The following is a 13570-nucleotide window of genomic DNA, read 5'->3' on the forward strand; positions in this document are numbered from 1 at the left end:
CGCCGCGGGCGGCACCGGTCAAGGGCGGCGGGCCGGGCGGCGCGGGCCGGGCCGGGCCGGCGAGGGGCGTCCCCGGGTTGGGCGCGGGGCCGGGGCTCCCCGGAGCGGGGTCGGGGCCGGGCCGGGAGCGGGGCCGCGTTCGGCCTGCAGTCGGCGCCCGCGCGGCGCGTCGCGTCCCGGGAGCCGACCCCGGGCAGGCGGCCACACCTCGCCTCTGGGTGTCGGGCGGCGGGGGAGGTCGGACGGAGGCTGCTCTCGCCGGTCGCCGCGGCGAACTTGCTTCGGGAAGAGATAACTTTGACGCCGGCAGAGAACAGCCCCTTGAAAAACGAGGGAAAAGAAGCAAAACAACCCAACTCTGCCAGCGTCCGCCGGGGCGAGGTCGGCGGGGCCGGGGTGCGATCGGCGTCTCCGCGGGCGGCTGCCGCAGGGCGGGGTAGGAAGGAAGCATCAGCACCGGAGCCTGGGCTGGGCTCTCCCTCTCGTCGGCGTGTGTGTTGGGCTTGCTGGAAGTTAGATAAACGTACAGAACGTCACGTCGTCTTCAATAAGTTATTCTCCCTAAAAACATAATTTTTTTCCTGTTCTTTCTCTTTTTGTTTTACTTTTTGAGGATCGAGAAGGGCTGGCACTTTTCACCCAGTAACGTGGTCCGCCATCCGATCTGTGCCCAGCTCTGGCTTGTATGGCACCCCTCTGGAGTTAGGTTAGTTACTCCGGGAGCTTGGGGTGGGAGTGAGGGAGCGGTTGCTGTGTGCTTGGCCTCGACCGGTGGAAGGGCTTGTCTAGACACTGAAGTTCGGGAAGGGAGGTGAAAGGTCCGATGTACGTTTCGTGTCAGTGTCTGTCAGGCCCTTTCGGGGTGTAGGCAGAGTGGAGGGTGCTGTCGGCGTAGTCAGGGACATGAATGAGACCCACCCTTCCTGGCAGGTTGGGTGGAGTTTAGTGAAGGGGGAGACCAGACAGCGTGAAGGGTGAATAAAGAGGCCAAAGAGTTGCTGAGTGTGACGGGGTAGACCTGGAGCCAGAGTGCAGGGCTGAGGGTGGCATGTGGGTGATGCAGGCGGCTAGCCGCGGGGCAGGGCCGCTCACCTGGCTTCTTGCAGAGGCAGCACTGCCGTCCCAGCCCCACTGCTTGTTAGCTGTGTGACTCTAGTGGTTACTAATTCTCCAGACCTGCTTTTAAAAAGTCATCTGTAGGGTGGAAGTCATGGTCCTTGCAGCATGGTGTTGTGGAAGGGTCCACCAAAGCGTTTACCACAGTGCCTGGCATTGGTGGATGCTGGTTACTGTGAGTAAGGAGAGATGTTTGTAGGAGGCCGTCGTAACCCACGGGCACCAAGAGTCGAGGGCAGGTAGCTGTGTTTGCTTTAATTTGAACCATAGATGCTTGCTTTCTGTGTTTATCAGGAGCGACTGCTTTGGAGGCTGCCTGGCCTCCCGTGAGCCGGTTTCAGGGGAGTAGGCTGTTGATTGGCTGAGTTGAGTTAGCAGGGCTTAGGGTCGGAGGGACCAGCCCGATCAGCTGGGCTGCCGAGGGGGCAGCTGATTGTATTTTGTCTGTGTGTGGTTATTATGTGCTCATGTCCATGAGAAGCAGGCACTCTGTGCCTGGAAACTGACCAGCAGTCCGTTTTTTTAACTGCCTGAGGTCTGTGCTTTATGGACTGTATTGTCATCATTGTGAACAACCAGAAGTTTACCACAGCTAGGCTTAGAAGGGTCTGGTTCTCCAGGCGCTTGTCAGGACTGTCTGGGTAAGATCAGCGGAGCACTTACCTCCCTGTCGGGGGGAGGCCGGGCCCAGTGTTGGAGGAAGACAGCTTTGAAAGGGACAGGCTTGGAGCTGCTGCTTCTGTGGTCTCTGGGGAGGGAAGGAGCCGACTGGATGTAAAGTAGGCAGTAGGCAGTTCTGAAAGGGAACTAGAGATCTCCAGAAAGGGGTTAGGATGGAGTTTGCTTATCTTCGTGCATGTGTTTTTAAACTTGGTGGATTGCATATCAGACTTGGTGAATCATGAATTCTTTAACATTTCCTTAACTATGAACCACCCCCCTTAAAAAAAAAAAAAGTGGAACAGTCTCAGTAGTCAAGTTCTGATCTTCTCGAGAGCATGTTTCCAGGGTGGTGTCTGAGTATGCTAGAGCTGGGAGGACCCGGGTGGCCCTCTGTCCCTCCCACAAGTTTACTGAGCATCTGCTGTGAAGTATGAGGATGCAGAGGCCTGGACTTCACAGCTGCAGAGGGAGTGAGCGGCAGAGACCCCAGCTCTCCCACTCTGGTCCACCTGCCACTCCACCTGGCCCCTCTTGTGAGGAGAGCCACCCGGCGGCGCGTGAAGGGCCTGGCTCCTGCCCGACGCCCTTTACATGCTTAATGCTAGGACTTCAGTTAATCCTTTAGCCAGGTTTCAGCCTGGAAGAATTGAGGAAATGTGTGATTTTTTTTTACTGTTTCTTGACATTTTTATTAATTCACATCATTCCGTGTCAACCGGTTTGTTTGGAATAGAGTTCTCATGTTTTTAATGTTTTTTGTTCTTTTGAGAAGCAGTTTCTCTGCATTTGTCCATCACGGGGACAAAGTATGGACTCAGCTGTAGGCAAACGGTGCGTCCTCCTCCTCGTCTTCTGATCACTGTTATGACCAGAAGAGTGGGTTACAGATGTTCGAGTGAGACCACACCTTCCCTGTCACTGAAAGGGCCTTGCTGAGTAATGCTGGCAGCCTTATCTTCAGCTCTCCCTGCCGTGTGTGAGGAAAGGGAGGCCTGCAGGAAACCTGCTCAGGGAAGCTAGAAAGAAAGCCCGCATGTTACGACTTGCTGCTGGACTTTGCTGGCGCTCACCTGCAGGAGAGTTTTGCGACGAGCAGCTCGCATCCGTCGTCTTACTGTATGTTTCCTCTGCTTGGCATTGAGTGCCAAGGTGTGTGGTAATTTTTTTCCTCTTTTTTTACAAAAGTAATTTCTAACTTGAAAAGGGTTGCACTTCTTGTGTAGGTCACCTCTGGGGTCCTTGGCTCTACCCATTCTGGACAGCAGCTGACAGGGTGGCACCCTTGCCCAGAGCAGAAGCTGCATGAGCTGGGGCAGCGCAGAGTGTGGGAGTGTGGAGAGAACTTTTGTCCTGTCCTCAGCTGGCAGTGGCAGCCATCTGTGAGTGGACGATAGGCGTGTGGTTTACATTTTACCCGACAAAGCTGGGTCCAGAAGCTTCCCAGCCAGCATCTGGGAATATAGAAGAGGAAACACACTTCCTCTGCTCCTGACTGGTGGGGGCCTACGGGGTGAAGTTTGCAGGGACCTGCCCGCCCGCGCCCTCTAGCCCAGCCCGCACCCTGCGAGCCCCTTGCTGGGGCCGCTCGGGCCTTGACGTCAGCACCTCCTTTCCTCCCCGGCGGCAGATTGAGGTGGGGTGAGGCGCAGGGTAGGGCTTCCTGGCTCTGGCCAGAGGAGACAGGCCTCCCGGCCTGGCGATTCACTCCACAGGGCGGTGGAGTTGGCGCTCTCGGGCAGCACCCAGGGTGTGCTATGCGGTCGGGGGCTTTCGGGCCTGATGGGTCTGCCGGCAGGAATCTTGCACTCAGGTGAAGGGGATCCAACCCCGTGGATGCCACCTCTGCGGGCATTTGAACCGGGTGTTGATGACTTTCCCTTGGCACTTGGCCTCTGGGGAGGGTGTTGCGGTGGCTGGCAGTCAAATCCCGTATGAGGGCACCCAGGCTGAGCTTGCTCGATTCTCTAGGGTTTGGGGTTTTTTTTAACAGTCTCCTTGAGGTATAATTTACCTACCATAAAGTTTACTTGCTTTAAGCGTACAATTAAGTAATTTTTAGTAAAATTACAGAGTTGACCATCACCACAGTTTAGTTTGAGAATGTTCACCTCACCCCCGAAAGAAATCTCATGTTCAGGGTGCCCCGTTCCCTCCCTGCCCCTAGGCAATCGCTGATTTACTTTCCATCTCTACAGATTTGCCTATTCTGGGCATTTCGTGTGGAAATGGAACGGAATCACAACACGTGGTCTTCTGTGACCAGTTCACTTAGCTTAATGCTGTGAAAGTTCGTCGGTGGTGTTGCTGGTGTCAGCTGTCCTTTCTGTGGCCAAATGGTATTCCGTGGTGTGGAGATAGGCGTGTGTTGCCTCTCCACGGACACCTGGATTGTTCCTGCTTTTTGCTGATCCTGAAAGATGCTGCTGTGACCCAGCCTCTTCCAGACGTGAGCCGGACCACTTCCTGCCGCGAGACCTCCAGTCCCGACTGCGTTCACCGTCTGTCCTGGGCCAGACCCCGAGCTCAGGATCAATGTCGCTGCCGGAGAAGACAGTCCGCGCTCTGTCAGGCTGGGCAGCAGGAGCAAATGATGTGGCGGCGGAGGGCGGGCTGGGAGGGCGGCTCGGGAGGGTGCACAGGAGTTTTCCAAGCAGAAAGGAGGAAAGGTCGCGGCCCAGGAAGGAGGAACGGCACGTGCAAAGGCATAGAGGCACGAGGAGAAAAACTGCGGCCAGTGGGCCCCGGAACCTGTGGTTGCAGGGCACACGCAGGAGCAGCTGCTTTCCAGGAAGGCAGTCACTGTGGCCTGGGTGTGTGGCAGTGCTCGCCTGGGGCTAGGGAGCCCTTGCAGAATGAGCCCCACGTGCCTGAACACCCTTGGCAACGCGTCATTTCTCATTTGTCCTCCTGCCTGGGGTGTCTGCAGGGAACCCTGCACAAGTGTCCCCGGGGACCCACCTGAGCACCGCAGGGAGGCTCTGCGGGGTGGGCAGGGCCCGGGGCAGCCGCAGTGCCCTGTTCCAGCCTCCGTCCTGGCTTCTCACCCCCAGGCGTCACTGTCTACTGGGCTCACTGAGGCCTCTTCTCAGGATGCTGGGAAAGCCGGGCGGCACTGGGGCGCTGGCTGCTGGACTTGTTGTCCAGAGCTCATGGTGGCCTGGGAGGGGTTCGCTCGAGTGGGCGCTGGAGGCTGCCTCTGTGTCGATGTTCTCCCTGTCCCAGCCTGTCCCACACTGTCCTTGCTGTGGTCCTGGAAACTTAGACGCACCCAAGCACACGTTCTTGATCTTGTCGGGGACGGGCCTACGTGGCCTGGGAGGGAGGCCGAGCCCAGGCATAGGTGTGCTCAGCGGGGCACCCTCCGTGCCTGTGTTGGGCGCGTCGGCCCCGCAGGCTGGTCTGGGAGCTGGTCTCAGTGCCCAACGGTGACTTCTGTGCGTGTCCCCCGCCAGCAGTGGCCGTGTCCGGAAGAGGCGGTGGCGCGGGCTGTTCCCAGCTGACTTGGCTGGAGGGCCTGCCGTTCTTTGTCTTCCTCGTGTTTGTTTTTCTTTCTGCACAGGATTTCTCCCAGCCCGGGTACCCCCGGTGGTGTGCAGGGCTGTTCTATGGGATGGAGCCTGGGGACATGGGACTAGGAACAGTTGGAACCGGAGGATAGAATGCGGATACTTGAGGAGAAGACAAGGAGGTCGTTGGTGGGTGACTGGGCCACGTGTGACCCGTGGTCCTGTTTGAGCGGAGCCGTGTGGCTTTGGGCTGTGGCCACGTTCTCCTCGTCACCTGGTTTTCTTCTCTTTGAAGAAGTTGCCTTTGCACGGTCACCTGCGGTGGAATATGCGTGCGTCCTCCCTGCAGTGGTTGGCATGTGTGTCCTGGGATGATGCCGCACGGGGGCGCAGCGCTCCCACGGAGGGATCCTGGCCGTGCCGGGAAGCAGGGTGGAAGCCGGTGGGTGGGTGCTCGAGAGCCATTTTAGTAGGGCTTCTGGAGTGTCTTTGAAAAGGTGCCGTTTGAGCTGAGACCTGGGGAGGTGAGAGATGGGAACAGGGCTCGGGGGCTGGATGGTTTGGGTTTGAACCCCGACTACAGCTTCACGAGTCATCCTGTTTTACCTCCCCAAGCCTCAGTTTCATTGTCTGTGAAATGGGCGTAGCAGTAACCTTCCCAGCGGGTGGTGGTGGGATTTTATGAGGTGTCCACCGTGGAGAAGGCCCTCTGTCCCCTCAGAGTGAGGTGGGGCTTACCTGGCAAGGCAGTGCCTGCATGAAAAGTGAGTGCAAGGGCTCCGCACCCTGCGGCCCCCAGGCCGCCTTGTCACTGTCACCTCTGCCCTGCCATTGGAGTGCTGCTGTGGCAAGGACCCAGCCCTGTGTCCCGATGCATGGCTGCCCTTAGCCCCGCAGCCCAGGCTTATGCAGTAGGTCTGGCTCTCGGGGTGACTTGTGTGGAAGGCGGGGGGTCGAGGGGTCAGGGGCTTGGCGCCCTGGAGGCCGCTTGACCCCGTTCCCTGCCGATGGCGCCTTCCATCTGTAACCTGCCCGCTCCCGGTCCCCTGGTCGTGCCACACACCCCTTCCCCCGCCAGGTGCCAGTGCTGAGTGTCGCTCTGGGGCTGATCCCGGGGTGGCGGGAAGGGCGCGGCCTGAACTGGCTCACCCGGTCCGCTCTCCCGCCCCCCAGGTGCTGCGGGAGCTCCCCGGCCACCCCTCGCGTCTCCCCTCCCGCCGAGATGGCGAAGCTCGGTATGGAAGGTGGAAGGTGCTGTGGTGGCCTGCTGTCGGTCCACGCCTTCTGCACTGAGAGTCTGTCCCGGGCTGCTAGAGGGCCATGTGCAGAGGGCGCAGGCCTGGCCTGCCAGGCTGGCTCTCCAGCAGCTCTGTCCTCCTCAGATCCCACACTCGTATCCCCTTGTTGGTGCGGTCCAGCTCTGGTCGTGACAGGCCCCTCTGGCCTGTTCCCCGGGTTCCTCAGGACTGAGGGTTGCAGAGGGGCATAGAGGAAGCGGTTATCACCTGTCCCAGCTGCTCCTTAGTGAGACGCTTCCAAAACAAATAGGCCTCTGGGCCGTGGCGTTTTTATTCCACGGGGTGGGGCTGCCTGCCTCTTCCTGCCAGCCTGCAGGCTGATGGGAGCCGCAGACCCCCGGGCAGAGACTCTTCCTGCAGGCTTCTCAGAAGTGATGCTGGGCCTTGTCTCCCATGGGGAGGGCGTTCTCAGGGCGCGCCGGGGGCTGCAGAGGAGGCCTCCACGCTGGGTTCTCCAGCTGAGTGTGGACTCCTCCTCCCCTACTTCCATGCTGGCTCGGCAGGTGTCACGGCCCGAGCAGGTCCTCAGCGTGGCCCGGGGGACACCCTCGGGGAGGAAGAGTGTCTGGAGGCGTGGGGCTGCCCCCACCCTGGCCCTCACCGCCTCAGCCAAGGCTTCTGAGTGGAAGGAAAACGTGGAACCCTTATGACAGGGGCTTCACCGCCCGCTCAGAGCCCTCCGTGCTCTTCGGTGGTTTGGGTCAGGCCTGGCGTCGGGGCAGCGCTCCCTGCCGGACCCTTTCCCTGCACCCCTGTGGCCGCTTAACCCGGCTTGGCTTCCTTGGCTGCTCATCAAAACAGCCCCGTGACTGGTTTACAAGGACTCTTCTGATTCAACGGACGGAGACGCTGGCCCAGTGGCCCCCAGGCAGGGAGGGGGACGGAGGTGCCGGGACGTGATGTTTACTGAGTGGGGTCCCCCCAGCCCAGCAGGCGGACGGGAGACAGCCGGGCGCCCCCACCGCCGCAGCTTTATCTCGACGGGGCCTTCCTGACAGCTGCGGGGGGCTGCGAGTGGAGGCGTGTTGAGTGGGGTGGACAGGAGGACCCAGCTCGTGGCCTTCACAAGGTCCCTCACCCTGCCACCCATGCCCCGTAGGAGTGGGAGGGAGCCAGTTTCCTTGCCGCGGCGGGTGGAGGGCACGGTCCCACACGATCCAGAGGCCCCTGACACAGGCTGGGGGGCCGCCAGTGAGGACAGGCGAGGTTGGCGTTCTTCATATGTCCCCGTGTGCATTAGTGCTGGTCGGGACCGGAGGAGAGGTGGGCGTAGCGGGCACTCGGCCCCTGCACTCTGCTGGCCTCGGCGGACGGGGGAAGACGGCGCTTTCGGGGTGTCGTCAGCTGGAAACTGAGTCTCTGGCTGCTCAGAGAGGGGGACCTGAGGCGTTGAGTTCTCTTCTCAGACTGTTTCCTGTGGCCCCGCGTTGATGCCGCGAAGGGACCCAGAGACACTGAGCCTGGCGGCACTGAGTTGCTTTCCTCGCCTACCGGGCTGTGCCCGTGAAGGGCCAGTGCTGACTCGTGCCCACTTTTGGCTCCAGGGCCTGGTGCGTTGGCAGCTCGGGACCTGGTCCCTACGTCAGGTGAGGGACCCTCCCGTTGCCCTCCCCACGAGCGGGCTGCCTGCCAGTGGGTCTCCACCTGGAGTGGTCTCACCTTCCAGGGACGCTGGGCAGGGCCTGGAGGTGTGGTGGGGCATTGCTGCTGCCCCTAGTGGGTGGGGGCCGGGGTGCTGCCGGCATCCTGCAGTGCAGTTGAGGAAGGCTGCCGGTCAGTCTGCGTCTCCTCGCGGGAGGGCTGGGGCGGGAGCTGCTCGTGTGCGCGGGCCGTGCGTGCTTCTGTAGTGCTCAGTGGTCTAGCTTCTTATGACTGGGGTGAGTTCTTTCTACTTTAACGGTATTAAATCCCAAGTATTAAGATGATAGAACTTGTTCTTAAAGAGACAGCTAAGAGCAGAGAGAGGAACTGGGAGTTGCTAGAACCCAGTCGGGGGGGCTGTCTCACCGGCCCCTCCCGGCTAGCTGTGCTTCCCTTGGGCATGCGTTCTGCTGGCAGATGAGGGGACGGTAGGTGCAGCTGTGCTGGGAACCTGACCAGGGAACCCAGACGGGTCGGCGCTGTCTGTGCAGCAGGAGGCCCGAGTGAGCAGTGGGACAGCGAGTTGCATGTGCGTGTGTCTGGGCCAGGAGAGCCCCGGGACCTGTGTGTGCGCCTCTGGGCTGCGGCCTGGGCAGGGCCGTAGGGACAGACAAGAGCTTGTGCGCCCTGCCCTTTTCCTTCCTGGCCGCGTGTGAGCCCACACACGTGCACACACACACACAAGCATGGGGACTGTGCGCGCCATTTAGTTGATTCTGTCGGGAAAGACATTCCATCCGTGCTGCCATCACGACGTGTTCAGGAGGCCCTTGCTGGTCGGGGCCGTGTGTGGTTCCCGAGGCCGTGGAGAAGATGGCAGGCGGTGGGCGCAGGGGTGACACGGAGAGCTTGGAGCAGTGTCGTCCTCCAAGAAGCCCAGGTGAGCTTGGGATGCCCCCAGGCCCCTCTCGGGAGCTCTGCACGGCAGGAGTTCAGGGCTGAGCCGTCCCAAGCGAGCGAGCAGCTGCAGCCTGGCGTCGCCGACCCTGCGGAACACCCACCCGCACCACCCTCTTCCCAGTCCCACTGCCCTTGTCCTCTCTTAGCTGTTGAAGGTGATGAATGAACAGAAAAGGAGTCACAAGAAGAAAATCCAGGCCTTGGATCACCCCCTGGGCTGCCCTGCCTTTCACTCCTCCCCGCAGGGCTGGCGTCCTCTCAGAGGAACTTCTTGCTGAGGGTGTGGGGCGGGTCACGCTTGGTGACTTTCCTTCTGTGTCCTGGATGAGCTGCGTGGCATCCAGGGGCCGGAGGGGCTTCAGCGGGCGTGCAGGGCTGAGCCTACCCATCTTCCTGAGAATCACCGACACGGGGTGTGCACTGGGGACCGCTGGGGCCGCGGCTTTTTCGCAGGACAGGGCTCACTCCCTGCCACGAGAGGAGTGTTTTCTGTTGGCCGAGGGTCCTGTGCCCTGCTCGCTCAACGAAACATGTGGCAGGTGCTTCCCTTTTGGGGTGTTCGTCTTCCCTCCCAGACCCACAGGTAGCTTCGCTCCCTCGGCACGGGAGCAGGCAGGCAGGCACCAGGGCACCCCGAGCCAGGCTGTGGGCAGCTGGCCGCGGGGCATCAGCCCTGCAGGGTCCGGTCCCAGGAGGGGGTGCCGGCGAGGAGGGCTGAGCACCCACTCTGTGTGCCGTCTGCAGGTCAGGTGATCTTGGGGTCACGATTGCTTTCTGAGCCCGGGCACCCAGATCAGGGGAGGGGGCTCCCAGCCCCTGCCCTGCAGACTGGTTTTGGCTGGGATGTGTTTTCTGGGAGATGCCTGCTGTGTGGCAGGTGTTCTTGTGACCGCGGTCAGGTTTACTAGCTTCAGGGACGCAGATGTGCTCATGCCCCACAGAGCGTTAAAAGCACCGAGGGCATGCGTTGGTGGTCTCGCGGGTCGCGCCCGTCATCACGCAGGCTGTCCTTGCTGCCTCCCTGCCCGGCCTGCTCCCTGCCTCCGAAGCAGGGCGTCGGATTGGGTCTGGGTTGCCACCTGCAGCGGGCCCTGGGTCTCGGGGTGCTGTTTGCAGAGCGCTGCACCGCCCCACATCTGCTCTGCGCTGTCCGAGTGAGACCCCGGCGCTTCTCTGGACGTGGGCACTGCAGCAGAGACTGAGAAATGCCTTGTGATAAAAACCCTTGTTTTCTAGTACATTCTCGTGTTCCTGCTGGAAGGCCTCCTACCTTTTTGGCCGAAGAAGTGCAGGGCTCAGCTGAGTTCTGTCAGGAGCTCCCGGCATTTATAATTCATGTGAAAATAAATGTGTCCTCTTGTCATGACCTTGCTGGCTTTCATGCACTTCCTCCCAGGCCAGCCTAGTGCATCTGGGTTTTTTTTTGTTTTTTTTTTTTGCGGTACGCGGGCCTCTCACCGCCGTGGCCTCTTCCGTTGCGGAGCACAGTCTCCGGACGCGCAGGCTCAGCGACCATGGCTCACGGGCCCAGCCGCTCCGCGGCATGTGGGATCTTCCCGGACTGGGGCACGAACCCGCGTCCCCTGCATCGGCAGGCGGACTTTTAACCACTGCGCCACCAGGGAAGCGCCAGCTGGGTTTTAAGGATGCGTGATTGTCAGCCCCACGAGGCAGGAACGATCCGTACATCCTTGCTCGTGTGAAGCCGTGGCGGGGTTGGGGGGGAGCTGTGCTTCCTCTTGGGGTGCTTTGTTTTTTTCTTGTGTGTCACCTCCTCATGGGACCTGTGGTTGTAGGTGGGAGCGTTGGTGGTTTGCTGGCCCCTAAGTCTGAACTGTCACCAGGACAGCAGTGGGGCCTGGTGTTCATGGCAGATGTCCCCTCTCTCCTGAGATGGCTCCACGCCAGGGCGCAGCGCCGCCACCCTGATGGTGGAGCCTGTGCCCCTGGGGGCGTCAGTGGAGCTCATGTCCCATTCACGCAAGATCCAGGGCCTGCCCAGACACCAAGCTGGAGTCCCTCCCTGCCTCGCCCCACCGGGGCCCCCCGTGGCCGTCCACACAGCACGGGGTTGGGGGGACGTGCACGGCGCCGACCTGGAAGCAGGTCTGTGCCCCCCGGAAGCCCTCCCTTCTCTGCTCCGCTCGGGGACTGGAGCGATTCCAGTTTACCTCCCAGCTGGAGACCTCCCTGGGCTGCACGTGTGCTCCGTGCGACCTGCGTGGTCGTTTTCTGGGTGGAGCAGCTCTGCTGTGTGCCGGGGGCGTGGGGTTGGAGTGGCAGGGGCCCGAGGGGTCTGCTGTCGGTATCCGCCCTGCCTTGGGTCCACCTCCTCCTGCGTGCGGGTCCTCCCTGCTCCCATCAGCACAGGCAGGACCCGTGGGGACAGGGCTGGCCGAGGGCCGGTGTTGGTGGCAGTGCATGTGGTGGTCAGAGACACTGCCTCTGCCATCTCACAGACTGGCCTCCGGTCCCCCGTCCACCACCAGCTGTGTGACCTTGGCTGCTGTGTCAGGTCTCCAAGCCTCAGGCGATCCCCGTGTGTGGGGGCCTTGGCACCTCGCTGGCGGGTGGCGGTGTCCTGGTGTCTGTTCCTGTCGTGCCTGCCACGGTGACTGTGTGGTGGGAACAGGCACTGCTGTGAGGGACATGGTGGCTGCGTCTCCATGGTGCCCTCGCCCTGCGTTTACCCACGGTGGGGGGATGTCAGGGCTGGGCACACAGCTGTGCTTCCACAGCATACGTGGACCTTCAGGAATCAGCGCCTCTGGCGCTACAGGGGGACGATGACGGTGCTGGGCTTGGGCTGGCTGTCCCCAGGGGAGGGAGGCCACGGGACTGGACGGTGGGGTGGGGGTGTAGTGAGGGAGCTGCCCCACCCTGTGACTCTTCCCAGAGCCCGGGGAACTATGGGACCACAGGTCACTGGTCTTTGAGTCGGCTCTGATAGTTCAGGTGTAGGATCAGGACACTGCACCTGCAGATGTCCCCAGCTTTCTGCTGATTCGCTGTAGTTGGGGGTCACAGGATCCTCCTGGTCACACAGCAGATGGGAGAGCAGTGGTAATCACGGGCCCCTGCTGGCCTCCGGGAGCTGGGTGTACCTGCCAGGAGCAGTTCACAGGCACCACTGCACTGCGCTTTTCCATCTCTCATCTCTTTCCCAGAAGTCCGGGTCACTTGGTTTCTAACAAAAACAATAAAATGTCCCCTAAAATGACGTTTGGAGGGTCTGCGGTGGAGACTGCACTGTTTGGCCTGTGCGCCTGGTCCTAGAGCCTGACTGCTCACACACCCCACGGTCCTGGCTGCAGGGCCTGATTCAGAAGCCAGTTGTGGGTGGTGTGACCACATGAGGGTCACAACTTCACTGGGCTCCCTCCAGGCAGGCCCATGGTTCCCTGGGCTGACCCAGCTCCAGGGCCACAGGCTCTTCTAGACCCGGGCACCCGTGGGTGGAGTTGGGGAGCGTGTCTTTGTCTTTGGCTCAGATCTTCTGCAAACCACCAGAGTACTGACCGTGTTGTACTCCTGCTTAAAAGACCCTCTGGACCTCCTTGCCTAAGGGATGAAGTCCCCATTTCCTTCCATCCCTGACCCCCAACCCATGGGTGCCCGTTGCACTGCAGCCTGCTCAGGCCTCTGATGTATCCTCTTCAGCCAAGACCCCTGGCCTGTGCTCACGCTGCCTCCTCGGCCTGGAGAGCCTCCCGTCTGCCTGCCTGACTCCTGTGTGGCTTTCTGGCCATGGGCTCCTAGAACATTTGACCTCCACCTTCAGGGCCCAGTCACAAATGGGGGCAAGGATGGAGCTTCCCAGCTATCTTCTTAAAGATGCTTGCCTGTCTGTTAGAAAGAGAAATTAAGAAAATGATCCCATTTGCAGTAACATCAAAAAGAGTAAAATATTTATGAATAAACTAAGCAGGTGAAAGATCTGTATGCTGAAAACTGTAAGACATTGATGAAAGAAATTGAAGAAGACATAAAAGATATTTTATGTTCATGGATTGGAAGAATTAATATTGTTAAAATGTCCATACTACTCAAAGCACAAGCTACAGATTCAGTGTAATCACTATCAAAATTCCAATGGCATTTTTCACAGAAATATAAAAAATGATACTAAAATTTGTATGGAGCCACAAAAGACCCCAAAGCAATCTTGCGAGAGAAGAACAAAATTGGAGGGATCACCATCAGTTATTTCAAACTATATTATAAAGCTACAGTAATCAAAACAGTATGGTATTAGCATAAGAACAGACATAAAGATCAATGGAACGGAAGACAGAGCCCAGAAATGAACCCATGTGTATATGGTCAACTAATTTACAACAAAGGAGCCAAGAATATACAGTGGGGAGAGGACAGTCTCTTTAATAAACGGTACTGGGAAAACTTGACATCCACATTGAAAAGAATTAAACTGGACCACTTTCTTAC

The 13570-nt window shown here is 59.7% G+C and overlaps 1 protein-coding gene across 2 annotated transcripts in view; it reads left to right on the top strand.

Moving 5' to 3' along the window:
* The window catches only part of MOB2 (MOB kinase activator 2), a 50231-nt gene that overhangs the window by 609 nt on the left and 36052 nt on the right, over nucleotides 1-13570 (top strand). Inside the window, exon 1 of one of the 2 annotated variants that reach the window (XM_027090426.1) lies at nucleotides 363-381. The exons of the other annotated variant lie outside the window; for it this stretch is intronic. The gene's annotated coding sequence lies outside the window, so the exon portion shown is untranslated. Of the gene's footprint in view, nucleotides 1-362; nucleotides 382-13570 lie in introns of those variants that run through there. 2 annotated transcript variants of the gene reach the window in all.

This window comes from Aethalodelphis obliquidens, unplaced genomic scaffold (genome assembly GCF_003676395.1).
Source record: "Aethalodelphis obliquidens isolate GAN/ISIS:26980383/991018 unplaced genomic scaffold, ASM367639v1 scaffold69, whole genome shotgun sequence".
Classification (NCBI taxonomy): domain Eukaryota; kingdom Metazoa; phylum Chordata; class Mammalia; order Artiodactyla; family Delphinidae; genus Aethalodelphis; species Aethalodelphis obliquidens.